The sequence below is a fragment of the Petaurus breviceps genome, unplaced genomic scaffold (assembly GCF_028583685.1).
Source record: "Petaurus breviceps papuanus isolate PSGF00001 unplaced genomic scaffold, PetGlider_PUasm1.0 126, whole genome shotgun sequence".
Classification (NCBI taxonomy): Eukaryota; Metazoa; Chordata; class Mammalia; order Diprotodontia; family Petauridae; genus Petaurus; species Petaurus breviceps.
The window spans coordinates 29308123-29322142 of NW_027185655.1; positions in this window are offsets into that span (position 1 = coordinate 29308123).

Sequence of the window (14020 nt, forward strand, 5' to 3'; positions counted from 1 at the left end):
TCTGTTCTAAATACTTCTCCACCCCTAGGCTATACCTTAATTTAGTCCACCACAAAGTCCCTCTTCTCAAATGGAGATTAGTTTCCAAACATAAGGTCAAAAGTTCCCCACCCCTGGATCACAACTGAATCTACCCCAGAGTTACATCAAGTTTAAACACAGCACTTAATACCCAAATGGAGGTCTTTTCTTCATCTTGACAGGAGGCAAGTTCTCAGCAATCTTAGTTCCTGGGGAGACAAGGCTTAGCAAGGCCATAAGATACATTGCCAGTCCCTTCATGAATTCATCCTCTGTCTGTAGAACAGTCCTAGAACCCCTGAACACATTAGCAAAGCCCTCTCCCAGGATTTCTGTAAACATACAACAAGAAAATCCTTCTTCAGGGCTTCTGAACCAACAGAAAGGCTCCCAGACCCCTGCAACAACAGTACTGTCCCTCACCAGTGGACAGTATTCACTCTGTCTGCAGGACAGTCTCCAGACCCCTGCAACAACAGCACTGTCCTTCACCAGTGGACAGTATTCACTCTCTGTCTGCAGGACAGTCTCAGGGCTTCTTAGTGAACAGCCAGGTTCCAGGACTTCTTCAACAAAAGGACTGTCTTTCACCAGTGGACAAATCTGGCAAAACAACATCAAAACAGACAGACAAAGTACCAGCAAAACAGCCATGTCTCCTCAGTCCTTGGCAGCTCAGAGGGGCAGGTCTCAAAAGTCCAGGGCAATTCAAAGCGGCCACCAGCAATTCTCTTAGTCTCTCTCTCTCCACAAGGTGCTGCTTCAAAAAAAAAAAGTTCTCCTGCCTCTCTCTTGTCTCTCCAAATCTACGTCACCAGCTCCTCCCAGTTCAGGACTTTCTTTTCACATCAACAAGTCCATCCCACAGGTGGGATTAACAAGCTCTGGGTTTTAACACAATCAATTTGAAAATCAAGCCAATACAGGGGAATCTTTAATTGCCATTACTATCACAAGTTCTTAGAGTTGTAGTGGGCTTTGGATGCTGTCAAATTCAACCCCTACAGCTCAGTTCAGTGATTGGCTCAAGGTCATGTAGGGCAAGGAGTGGAACAAAGGCTTTTTGGTGCCAAATCCAGCCCCCTTTGAACTGCACCACCCTGACAGGCAGTGTAGTAGAATGGAAAGAGCTCTGATTTTGATATTGGAAGCCCAGAGTTCAAATCCTGATTCTGTGACTTTCTTAGCTGTGGGATCTTAGGCAAAACACTCTGCACCTCTTTGAGGCTCACTCTATAAAGTGGGAGTAGAAATCTTTGTTCTATCCATCATTTACAGACTCTTCTGAGGCAAGCTCTCTGTAAATCTTAATATGAAATGATCAAGTTATTAAATTAAAACTCCCACAAAAAAAACCATACTAACTTGACAGAAACTTAATAAATCTACTTTCCTTTAAGTCCTGAGAACTCTCCTACTTATAATGATTATCCCCCCACTCCAAACCACCTTTTCCCCTTCCTTATTTCTGTCAGGGCTACTCCCTTCCTTCCAGGCTTCCATTCAAAGCCCACATCCAAGCAATCTCCAGCTGTCATGTCTTGTCATTTCTACCTTTACAACATCTTTCATATCTGTCCTTTTCTCTCCACTCCCACAGCCAACCACCCTTACAAATTTCTTGGATTAGTTCAATAGCTTTGTAATTGACCTCTCTGCCACTTTAAGTCTCTCTCCAATCATCCTCCCCATCACTGCAAGAGCGATCTTCCTAAATCATAGGCCTGGCAATGTCCCTTTCCTGCTCAGAAAGCCCTAATGGTAAACTCTTTATTGCTTCTAGGATAAAATACAAATACCTTAGGCTGGCAGACATTTAAGGCCCTTTTCAATTCTAGCCGACTTTTCCAGCCCTGTTCTAGTGCTTTCCTATTATTGATACTCCCAATTTATCTTGTATATAGCTTGTTTGCACATAGTTGCTTGCATGTTATCTGCCCTATCATATTCTGAGATCCTTGAGAGTAGGAACTGCCTTTTGTCTTTACTTACCCTGAGCTTAGCACAATGACTGGTACAGAGCAGATGCTTTAATAAATATTTATTGACTGTGACACAGTGTCCTAGCATTGTCCATCAGTCTCCTAACTTTATACCTCCTTCTTCCAGCTAACTTCATATTATCCTCATTTAAGTTTTTGAATTATTGAAATATGCAAATTGTTCAGCTATGGTCATCTCAGATGAAGTTTGTCTATGGAGTTCAGTGGGTATATGTAGTGTGGATATCCCCTTGCTCTCCTACCTGGTAGGCTGGCATAGATTTTCCCCTTACTGCCTTCCCCACACATTTTGCCCCATCAAGAGATCTTTTAAATCTGTAGGAGAGGACCCAGTGAAGGTTGGATCCGTACCTCCCCTGCCTAGTGAGATTACACACAATTGACCTGAAAGTAAAAGGGTCTTGACCAATGTGTCTTATGAAAAGGATTCTGACAGATGAGTGCCATTTCCCTTGTCTTATTGTCAATTGCTCCAGTTTCATAGCATCATATATTAGAGCTGGAAGAGATGGCTCTTTCTTGTTGACCTCTGTTGTGGGCCAGAACTGACTCAGAATGGTCTGGTGGTTCAGGTTCAGGTCTGAAATGAAATAAGACAATTATAGTCCACCCAACTGTTAATTAAAAAAAGACATTTACTTAATAATAACATGGAAAGCATACTTTGCAGGGAAACAAAATGATTTAGGTAGGTGTAGCCCCCCACCGTGCTCTGTTGCTATACCCCAAGGACCAAAGGACTTTTCTTTCTGACTTAGATTTGAAATCTTCCCTATTTGTTTCTCCCATCAGAACATGAACTCCCTGGAAGCAGGGACTGTCTTATTTTCTATTTTCTATATCCTCAAATATAGACCACTTAAAGTACCTTCTACATTCTAAGCACTTAATAAACGCTTTATTCATTTGCTCATTCATTCCTATGTAGATCTGGGAGTCATTTGCAAAGAGATGAGATAGTCAGATCCAAGAGAGCTGGTGAAGTCACCCTGTGGGAGAGTATGAGGTGGGGAAAGAACACAGGGGAAAGCCATGGGGCACTATTGAAAGTTCTGTTGACTCAGGAACCTATTGTTCCCAGCCCTGCTTGTCCATCGGTGTTGGAGAAGGTGATATCAAGTCAGCAGCTTTTTGCATTACCTACTCTTTGTGACCACCCCCCCCCCGCCACCTGTGACCTTTGTACCCCTACCTGAAAATTGTCATTGTTCTTGCTATCTTGGGGAGAAATTGAGATACAAGGGCCCTCCCTCTTCTGCTGAGGTGGACCCATCTGAATTGTCTTAAAGTAGCGTTTAAAAGCTGGCTCCACCTAAAAGCCAGTGTTGATCTTCAATAATCAACCTGTCAATGTGTTTCTCCCTTGATGTAGTCATAATAAAATCCTTTTAATTCTCTTTGTCCTGAGTTTTGCCTCAGTGATCAGGGTGAAAACCCAAATGAAAAATTTTCCTTTCAACAGTACACTCATAGTTAAGGGGCAGGAGACTGATGATCATCTAGGAAAGAAAACTGAGAAGGAACTGACAGGTAGGAAAGAACAATGCCACAAAAACCTAGAGAGCAGAGTATCCCAGGAGGAGAGTGTGGTCAACAGTATAGAGGTGTCAAAAAGAACAGATGTGAGAAACAGAAATGAGAAAGTAACATGATGTCATAGAGTTTTTGACTTGGAGTCAGGAAGACATTCGGTAAGATGCTTAACCTTTCTCTGACTCAGTTTCTTCATCTGTAAAAATGAGGGCATTAGACTAGATGACTTCTGAGCTCCTTTCCTACCCTAAGTTCTGTGATCTTATGACTTGATTTTTAAGAGAAAAGTGGTAACTTTGGAGAAAGAAGTTTCAGTTGGGTGATAGAGTCAGAAGCCAGCGTGCAAAAGGTTGAGAGGTGAGAGAAAAGGAAGCGGAGGTCTGTGCTGCCACTCTTCTAATACTTATCCACTGTCTTGCACTGTAATTTTAAATTTAATTTTAAAGTTTATATTTTCTGAATTTAATTGCTATAGTTGATATCTTCTGGACTTCTCCATCATTTATTATTATTTTGTGGGGAATAATTGATATATACGATGACCATGTGCCAGTTACAATGGTTGGATCACTGGACTCAAAGAATAGTTGTTAATAGTTTAATGTCAATGTTGAGAAGGTCTATGGCAGAGTACTCGTGAGATCTGTACTTGGCCCTGAGCTACTTAACATTTCTATTAGTTACTTGTGTAACCTGGGGCTCAAGCCTAGAGATTTGTATAACACTTTACCCATTGGTGGAGAGAATGGCAATTCAATACTTCATGTCAGTGTGAGGGGTTGAGTTAGCAAGTGCTTGAGAGAAAAAAGTTCGTTCTTTTGTTTTTTGGCTTGGAGGGAAAATACCCAATTCCAGACTCTCTTCAGGGGAAAGGTTCTACAAAGGATGAAAGTCTCTTGAAAGTCAGAATGTAGAAGAGCCAGTACCTCAAGCATGTTCCTGTTTCTGGCCTGCCAAACTAGAGACTTTGGGGAATTCCTCTCTGGGTGAGATTAGGAACTCTCTTATAGTTGAGATATGTCATTCCCAGTGGGAGAGTTCAGTCACTGTGTGTATTGTCTGGTATATTCTAATCTATAATTGCCCTGATTTCTGTTTGCTATCTTCTTGGATAAATGACTTTATAGACTCTTCAGTATTTTTGATGGTCTTTTATAATTAGCATTTGGTGGGAAGAGAGTCAAGCTTTTAAATACTGCATAGAGCATTCCTATCACAACTAAGGAAAGCAATCAGGAAAAGTGGTATGAATCTAAAAACTCATTGCCCCTAGACTACCAATATTTGGGAAGTAGGGGGCAGAGAGATATAACTCTAGCCTAACATTATCTCTCTTAGTAGAGCAAGACATGCTAGCCTCACAGTCCTAATCTCTTGCTCCCTTCCAGGTAATAATTAATCTCCCTTGAAGACAGTAGGGTGAGATTTGAGGAATATCTATTCACACCTACTTTTGAGCTGCATTTAGACAAACTCGTTGTAATGGGAATGTAAATTTTAAAGATCTTCCCTGCCCCTAGGCTAAAGTGCACCTGGAGCCTGGGGTGGGAGGTTTGTTTTCCAATTGATACTTTATGATTAGCCAGTGGGTCAATAAGGTTGTTACCATGTTTCCCCGATAATAAGACCTATCCCGAAAATAAGCCCTCCCCTTACTGTGTAAGATTCCTCTAAAATAAGCCCTCCCCCGAAAATAAGCCCTATTGAGATTGCTACTGTAGTGAAGGTGATCCCCTGCGCTACACACTACATTACGGTACCCTCTGTATGCACCGTCCACCCCCCCCTGCCCCCGTGAAACGCACGCCACACTCACTCTGAGCTGCATCCAATCAGAGCTGCAGCAGTGAGCGCGTCATCCTGTTCTTCCCCAGTGATTTGCTTATTGAATAAAGGTACATTTTTTGGTTCACATTTACCTGTTTATTAAAATTGCTGTCAATGTTCATTAAAATAAGCCCTCCCATAAAAATAAGCCCTCTGGTGTTTTTCTGTCCAAAAAAAATAATAAGACAGTGTCTTATTATCGGGGAAACACGGTACATTCTCTGAGCCAGGAGAAGGCTATATAAGCCCTAATGTGTAGCTTTGTTTGGGGGCTCACTTTGAGAAATGTTCTGTGATTTGATCAGATGAAACTCTGGGAAGCCGTTGTCCAGGACCCTCCCCCCGGCGCTTAGAAACCCAGATGTTGATTTGGTATGGATGTAATGGTTGGACAGTTTGGAAATATCTACTTGATCTGTTTCTGTCTTGATAATTCTGTCTGTATATTCTGAAGTTCGGGGTGCTGACCTTTTTCCCCTGAACTAGGTAAATGATACATATCTGACTGATTAAAGTAAGCTTGTTAACCCATTTTGAGTTGCTTTCCTTTATCAAAGCAGATCTAAGAACCTGTGGTGGCCGCGACCCTGGGGACGCTGGGGTGCTTGCTGCTACACTCATGTGGACAAATATAACCTACATGGACAACACACACACACACACACACACACACCTTACACTTGTATAACAGCACAGACAATATGCTCATCAAGTTTTCAGATATGACACAAAGCTGGGAGGGATAGCTAACTCACTGAGTGATGAGTCAAGATCCACAAATACATTAACAGGAAAGAGCACTAGGCCAAATCAAATAAGATACAATTCAAAGGAGATAAATGTAAAGTCTTACACATGGGTATAAAAAGTCAATTTCATAAATACAAGATGAGAAAAGTATGGTTAGAAAGTAATTGTTCTTTAAAAAAAAGATCAGGAGGTCCTAGTGGATCATAAGGTCAGTATGAGTCAACAGTGTGACGTGGCAGCCCAAAAGCTAGTGCAATCTTGGCTTTCATTAAGACAGGCATAGCTTTCAGGACTATGGAAGTGATCATCCCACTGTACTTGTCCCTCATCAGACATCATTTGAAGTAGTATGTTCAGTACTGTGAAACACGGCAGGATGCTGATAAGCTAGATAATGTGGCATGTTTAGCCTAGAGAAGACTGAGAGAAAATAATAACTGTTTTTGAGTAGTAGAATTGCTGTCAAATGGAGGAGAGATTTGACTTTTTCTGTTTGGCCCCTGAGGGCAGAGGCAGGAGCAATGGATAAAAGTGGCCATTAGGCCGATTTAGGATTGATATTGGGGGGGGGTACCTTAACAATTAGAACTGTGGCTCTTTGCACCTTCCTCAGTTACCCTTGGGGGGTCTTAGCGACTCTTCTGATAAAAGACCATGAGGTAATGAGAAAGATGTTAGTGCCTTCTCCTCTCTGAGACCATGTATCCATAAGGAACGGGCCTCAATCTTTTTTTTTGTTCTTTTTCATCCTATGTGAAGAGAGAAGAACCTCATCACCTAGCAAATTAGAAAGGTCATCAGGAAGATGCTCTGGGGACTGGCATTCCAGAGTCTGAGTTCTAGACCTATGTATGAACAAAGGACCTTAGGGAGCAATTTTTGCAACTCCAGCCCAATGGAAGGACTCATTTGCCAGTCATGCCACATATGGCCATAAACTTGGTGGGATTAATTCTTGGTAGGAACTGAGTTAAATTATGAGCCTAATCCCTCTCTTCCTCCCCAATCGCCAAACAAGAGACCAAGGTAGTTTAAGGAAAATTATGCCCTCAAGGTGTTGGGGGAAGTATTTGCATTTTATTCTTACTGTATCTTTGAAGCAAATATCCCTTTATAAAAACTAAACAATGACAACAACAGGACTCTCCTATTAGAACAGGCCATCTAGACAGGTGGGCTCCCTTTCATTGGAGATCTGCAAGCAGAAAATGGATAACCATTTGTTGAATATGTTATAGTGGGGAGTCCTTTGTGTATAAATTAGACTAGATAGCCACTGAGGTAACTTCTAATGAGGGGTGTACTGGAGTTATCTTGAACCAGTTTATGAGAACCAATGGTTCAATTGTCAGTGAGCATTTACACTCAGAAATTGGTAAATGCTACAAATCATGGCTTGATTTATTGTTCTATTGATTGTTAGAACATCACACAAGGCGAACAGCAAATAAATCCATTTATCTAAGTTGACAGCAAACAAATACAGATTAAAATGTACTGGACAAAAGCAGGATGAATGAGCTCTTTCACTGGGAGCAATTTTTCTTAGCTCAAAGATAGAGAGACCCTGATCTCACTCACCCAGGAGGAAATTCCCCAAAGTCTCTAACAGGGTAAGCTGGGGATAGGCACATGATTGGAGGAACCAGCTCCTCTCCATGTTCACTTCTTCTTTGAGTCTTTCTCTCCCTTCAGGGATTTCTCTCTGAAGAGAATCTGGAGCTAAATGTCTCCTCTCTCAATGTTGGCAGTCAGAAGGACAAAGATTTCTCCTCTTCCAAGCTCTCACCAACATTGTCCCTTAGTTAAGCATGAAGCATTGAATAACCATTCTCTACCAGTGAGGAGAGTCCTACATACTTCACATTGATTACCTGTATTATTAACTATCTTTTCACTTGTATCTATCATCTCTCCAATGAGAGTATAAACCTCTTGAATATTGGAATCATGTCTTAGACTCCTTCCCACTTAGCAGTGTCTTGCACATAGCAGGAACTTAAATATTTATTAAAATCTTTATTAAACACAGACATATATAGGACATCCCCAAAGTCTTTAATATATAAGCTTAAATATATAACATTTAATGCTACATGGTGAATATATAAATAATACGTGGTAAATACATAACATTTAAACTGTAGCTTAAATATAATTCCCTGTAGCTTTTATTACACTAACTTAAACATGCAATAAGACTTTCAAGATGTCCTGTGAGGTAGCAGGGGTAGAGAATTATAAGCAGTATTGGAGGTATTTGGACCTCACTCAGTGGCAGAATGAGATGAGCAATGGTATGGCTCTCTAGGGCAAAGGTGTGATATGATACCTCAAGGCTCAAGTTGTTTTGATTTGCTTTCTCTAATCAATAGTGATTTGGAACAGTTTTTCACATGACTATAGATAGCTTTTTTTTTTTTTGCTTTTTCGGAGGGCAATTGGGGTTAAATGACTTGCCCAAGGTAACATGGCTATTTTTTATGATAAGTGTCTGAAGCCAGATCTGAACTCAGGTCCTCCTGACTCCTGCCACCTAGCTGCCCCCTTAGGTAGCTTTAATTTCTTCCTCTGAAAACTGCCTGTTCCTATCCTTTGACCATTTATCAATCGGGGAATGACTTGTATTTTTATAAATTCAACTCAGTTCTAAATATATTTTAGAAATGAGACCTTTAGGGGCTGAGTCAAGATGGTGAAGTAGAAATAGGACTTTCATGGGGCTCCAGCTTTCACCTCCTCCAATTCATGTAAAAGGTGACTCTAAACAAACTTTGGAGCTACAGAACCCACAAAATGACACAGAGAAGCTAACCTCCTGCTGCGGACAGGCTGGCAGGCCAGCAGGAAGCAACCAGCACAGTGTTCTGGGAGCTGCCTAGCCTCCCTTGAGCTGGAGGTTTTAGCCTCAGGGAGGGCCTGACCAGCCACTGGCTGGAGGGACATCAGATCACCAGCAGCTGTGGCGATTTCCAGAATTATGAACACATAGATGCTAAGGAAAAAGTGAGAGGTCAGTGCAATGTGGACTTTGGGATCCAGTAGTTTGGTAGGGTGGTGGGCCTTTGCCCCTGGGGCGAGAAGTGGCTGAGGTGCAGAGGCTATACAGCTTCAGCCAAGTGGCTGCTTTAGCTCCTAGCATGCAGATTGTTGGGGGACCAAGCAACCAGTCTGAGGGGTAATCGCTCTTGCTTTAACCTGCTTGGATCTGGATTGCTGTCCTGGGTGGAGGTCCTGGGGTGTGTGACCAGCTTGCCAGAGCATGTGGAGGCTTCAGAAAGGGCACCCAACTAATACCTTCAGCAGCTGAGAAAACCCCAGCAATTGGGACAAAGCTCCCCTGTCTGGTAGCAGGTTCCTACTATGGCAAAAAGACCAAAAGTCAAGTAACTGAGTGGCAACATGAGCAAATGAGGGGAGCAAAGCAAGCAGAGCAACCCAACTTTACACTCTTATTTTGGGGACAAAAAGGATGAAAGTATGGAACAGGAGGAACACAGTGAAGTCAGAACTCCTGAACCAAAAGCTTCCAAGAAAAATACAAAGCTGGTTACAGGCCATAGAGGTAAGAAGGATTTTGAAAACCAAATAAGAGAAGTGGAGGAAAAAATTAGGAAGAGAAATGAGAACCATGCAAGAAAATTATGAAATGAGAGTCAACAACCTGACTGAAGGAAATAACACCTTAAAAAACAGACGTAACTCAAATGACAAAAGAGGCTCAAAAAGGGAATGAGGAGAAGAATGCCTTAAAAAGTTGAATTTGTTAGATGGAAAAATAATCTCAAAAGCTCACTGAAGAGAATCATTCCTACAGAATTAGATTGGAGCAAATGGAAGCTAGTGACTTTATGAGAAATCAAGATACTATTAAAGAGATCCAAACAAATGAAAAAGTAGAAGGCAATGTGAAATATCTCATTGGGAAAACCATTGACCTGGAAAATAGATCCAGGAGAGATAATTTAAAAATTATTGGACTACTTGAAAGCCATGCTCAAAAAAAGAACCTAGACATCATCCTTCAAGAAATTCTCAAGGAAAATTGCCCTTATGTTTTAGAACCAGAGGGCAAAATAGAGGTTGAAAGAATCCACCAATCACCTCCTGGAAAAGATCCCAAAAAGAAAACTCCCAGGAATATTATAGCCAGGTTCCAGAATTCCCAGATCAAGGAGAAAATATTACAAGCATCCAGGAAGAAATAATTTGAATATTGTGGAAACACAATCAGGACAAAACAGGATCTGGCAGCTTCTACACTGAGGGATCGAAGGGCTTGGAATATGATATTCCAGAGGTCAAAGGAGCTAGGATTAATACCAAGAATCACATATCCAGCAAAACTGAGTATCATATTTCAGGAGAAAATATGGTCATTCAGGGAAATAGAGGACTTTCAAGTGTTCTTGATGAAAAAAACCGAGTTGAATAGAAAATTTGACTTTCAGATACAAGAAGCAAGAGATGCATGAGAAGGTAAACAGGGAAAAGAAATCATAAGGAACTTGTCAAAGTTGAACTATTTACATCCCTACATGGAAAAACCATAATTATAACTGATGACATATATATATATATATATATATATATGTCTATATAGGAGGGTATGTGGGTATATGAATACATATGTGAATGTGTGTATATGTTGTACAGGTATACATAGATAGAGGGCACAGGACTAATTTAATAGGAAAGGATGGTACTTAAAAGGTGAAATTAAAGGGGAAGAGAGAAATATAATGAGAGGAGATGGGGAGAGACAGAATGGGGTAAACTGCCTCATATAGAAGAGGCAAGGGAAAATGGTTACAATGGAGGGGAAGAACAAGAAGGTGAAAGGGAATGGGTCAACCTTATTCTCATTTAATTTGGCTTAGGGAGGGAATGACATACACATTAAATAGGGTATCTCACCCTACAGGAGAATAGCGGGGAAGGGGATGAGAGGGAGGGATGATGGAAGGGAGGGCAGACTGGGGGGGAGGGAAATTGGAAGCACCATTTTTTTTTAAAAAGACAGGATCAAAGTAGAGAACAGAACAAGTGGAAGGTGGGATCGGAGGGAGAGAAATATAGTCAGTCTTTTACAATTTATCCACTATGGAAATGTTTTGCATAAGCTACACATGTACAACCTATTGTTTATCTTTCCAGTAAGTGTGGGTGACAAGGGAGGAAGGGAATGAATCTGGAATTCAAAGTTTTAAAATTTAAATGTTTAATATATATATATATACATATACTATTATTATTAATATTATTTTGCATGTAACTGGGAAATAGGATATACAGGCACTGGGGCATAGAGATCCACTGTGCCCTACTGGAAAGTTGGAGGGGGGTATGGGAGAAGATATGGGAGAGAGCAGATTGGAGGAGGGGATATCCAGTGGGATCACTATTTTGGGGTGGTGGGTAGGGGAAAACCGGGGAGAAAGTTTGTAACTCAAAATCTTGTGGAAATGAATTATATAAATTAGAAGTTAATAAAGTATTTGATTAAAAAAATTAAAAAGGGTGGCTAGGTGGTGCAGTGAATAGGGCACCAGCCCTGGAGTCAGGAGGACCTGGGTTCGGTTCTGGCCTCAGACACTTAACACAAAAAAACTAGCCGTGTGACCTTGGGCAAGTCACTTAACCCCAAATCCCCTTTAAAAAAATAAACAAAATCATAAGATAAAAAATAGAAATTAAAAACATGAGACCTTTATTTATAAAGGCTATAAAAATTGTTTCCCAGATTTCTGTTTCCCTTCTAATCTTCGTTGTATTGGCTTTGTTTATGTAAAAAAATCTTTTCAATTTAATATAATCAAAATCATCCATTTTACATTTCATAGTGTTTTCTATCTCTCATTTGGTCATAAATTCTTCCCTCTCCATAGATCTGACAGGTAAACTACTTCTTAAGGTAAGAAAGAGAAGCAGACTGACCTAGTGGGGAGAGAACTGGCCTTGGAGTTAGGAAGATCTGAATTCAAGTGCTGCCTCTAGGATGCTTTAACTATGTGACCTTGGGCAAGTCACTTAATATTTCAGTGATCCAGGCACATCTTAAGAATGTAAGTTGCATAACAAATGCTGATTTGAATTGGTAGAGAGAGTTTCCTCACCTGGAGTTCTCACATGAATCATACCACAAGTCTGGATTTTTTTAAAGATATATGGTGAAGGAAATAGAACAGGATGTGTGAGAAAAAAAAAGGAAAGTAAAGGCTCAAGTGATAGAAGTGTATTATTTGGAGAGTAATGGTAAGAAAGCTAACTTAATTACAGGAAAGATTGACAAAATCATAATTATGGAGCTGCAAGGGACCTCAGAAACCATCTAGTCCAACCATTCCATTTTACAAATGAGGAAACTAATGTCCAAGCAAGTTAAGGGATCTGCCCAAGGTTACTCAGGTAATAAGCATCAGAGGCAGAATCTGAACCCAGGTTCTCTGACTCTTAAGCCAGTGAGCTCAAGAGTGAGTGTATGATACACTCTTCAATTAATTACTGGACATAACATGGGATAAGAATCATTATTTAGGGAGTCAATAGTAAAGTGGCCTTGAAGCCCATCACATGGAATTTAGCTGTGACAAACAAAAGATTAGGAGATGTCAGAGAAAGGATAAGGTTTAAACAACATTAATGAAATAATGTTATTGTAGTTTACCATAAGACGTTCTTGAGCATGGGCATATTTTGGTTCATGTTGTAGTCCAGGCAGCAGATATTTAGAATTTGAACAGTAACTAAAATTAATTTTAATGGAGTAGCTAAGGGAAGAATAGGACCATATTTTTTTTAATATAAAGAAATGTGAAAATGAGCAATAATATATGAATAGAATGGGAAATACAACTGAAACAGATCCAGAGAACCCCAAGTAAGCACACGATGAACATGAATCAACCACACTGCAATGTTATTTTTAAGTTATGATGACACACAGGAAGCAGGAAGTGTTCCAGATGTTATGCACATATTGTTTATGCCCTTGAATTCCTTATTCCTTAGTATTGCCTGGTGACAGTAGGCTGACCTACTAAACAACCAACTTTGGGATTTTGTGACCTTTTACTTTTCTCAACAAAGTAGCCATAAACAGAAAATTTACTTAGTGCCCAGGACACTTAGACAACTGTATAGTATATGGGGGAGACAAGGACACTGAAATGCTGATCACAAGCTTCGGGGAGACAAGAGACATAAACATACAAAGGTGAATTATTATATAAAGTCATGTTTGATTAAATGCCAGTTATATGGATTCCATAGTTTTAATAGCATGCCATACATTAAACCTAATTCTCCTGCTTTCAGTACTGGAAAAAGCTGAAATAAATGAGAATTTCTCCTACTGTCTTTAAAGTATTTCGCAAATTTACTTCAGCATTTCTAAAGATCCATGATTTTATCATCGTGGATGATTCCTTGACTGAAAGATCAAAACCTCAGTGTGCCTTAGGAGATAGATTTTTTTTTGGAGTACAAAAAATAAAACTATTTAGTGGCTAGTTTCTTGATTATGAATATAAAAACTAAAGAGATTGTGGTTGCTAAGAACCTTTCTGAATCTCATCTTCACAAATAAAAGTATAAAGGAATATAACATTATCACCGGACTTGTGGCTTATCAATATTCAAAGAAAGTGATAAAACATCTTGTTGATTACATGGAGAGAAGTGGCCAAGATAATAGTAATGTTGGTTGAATTCAGAAATGATTGAATTAAAGGACACAAAGAATAAGGGCTAAAAGGTCAGCAATTCTTGCTAACAATTAGTTACACACACAAAAAAAAAAACCCAAAAGAAAACAAGGGGTATATTGGGAGGTTGGGGGGGGGGTCCCTCACAGTGAAGCTCTTTAAGCAGAAGCCAGATGGCCA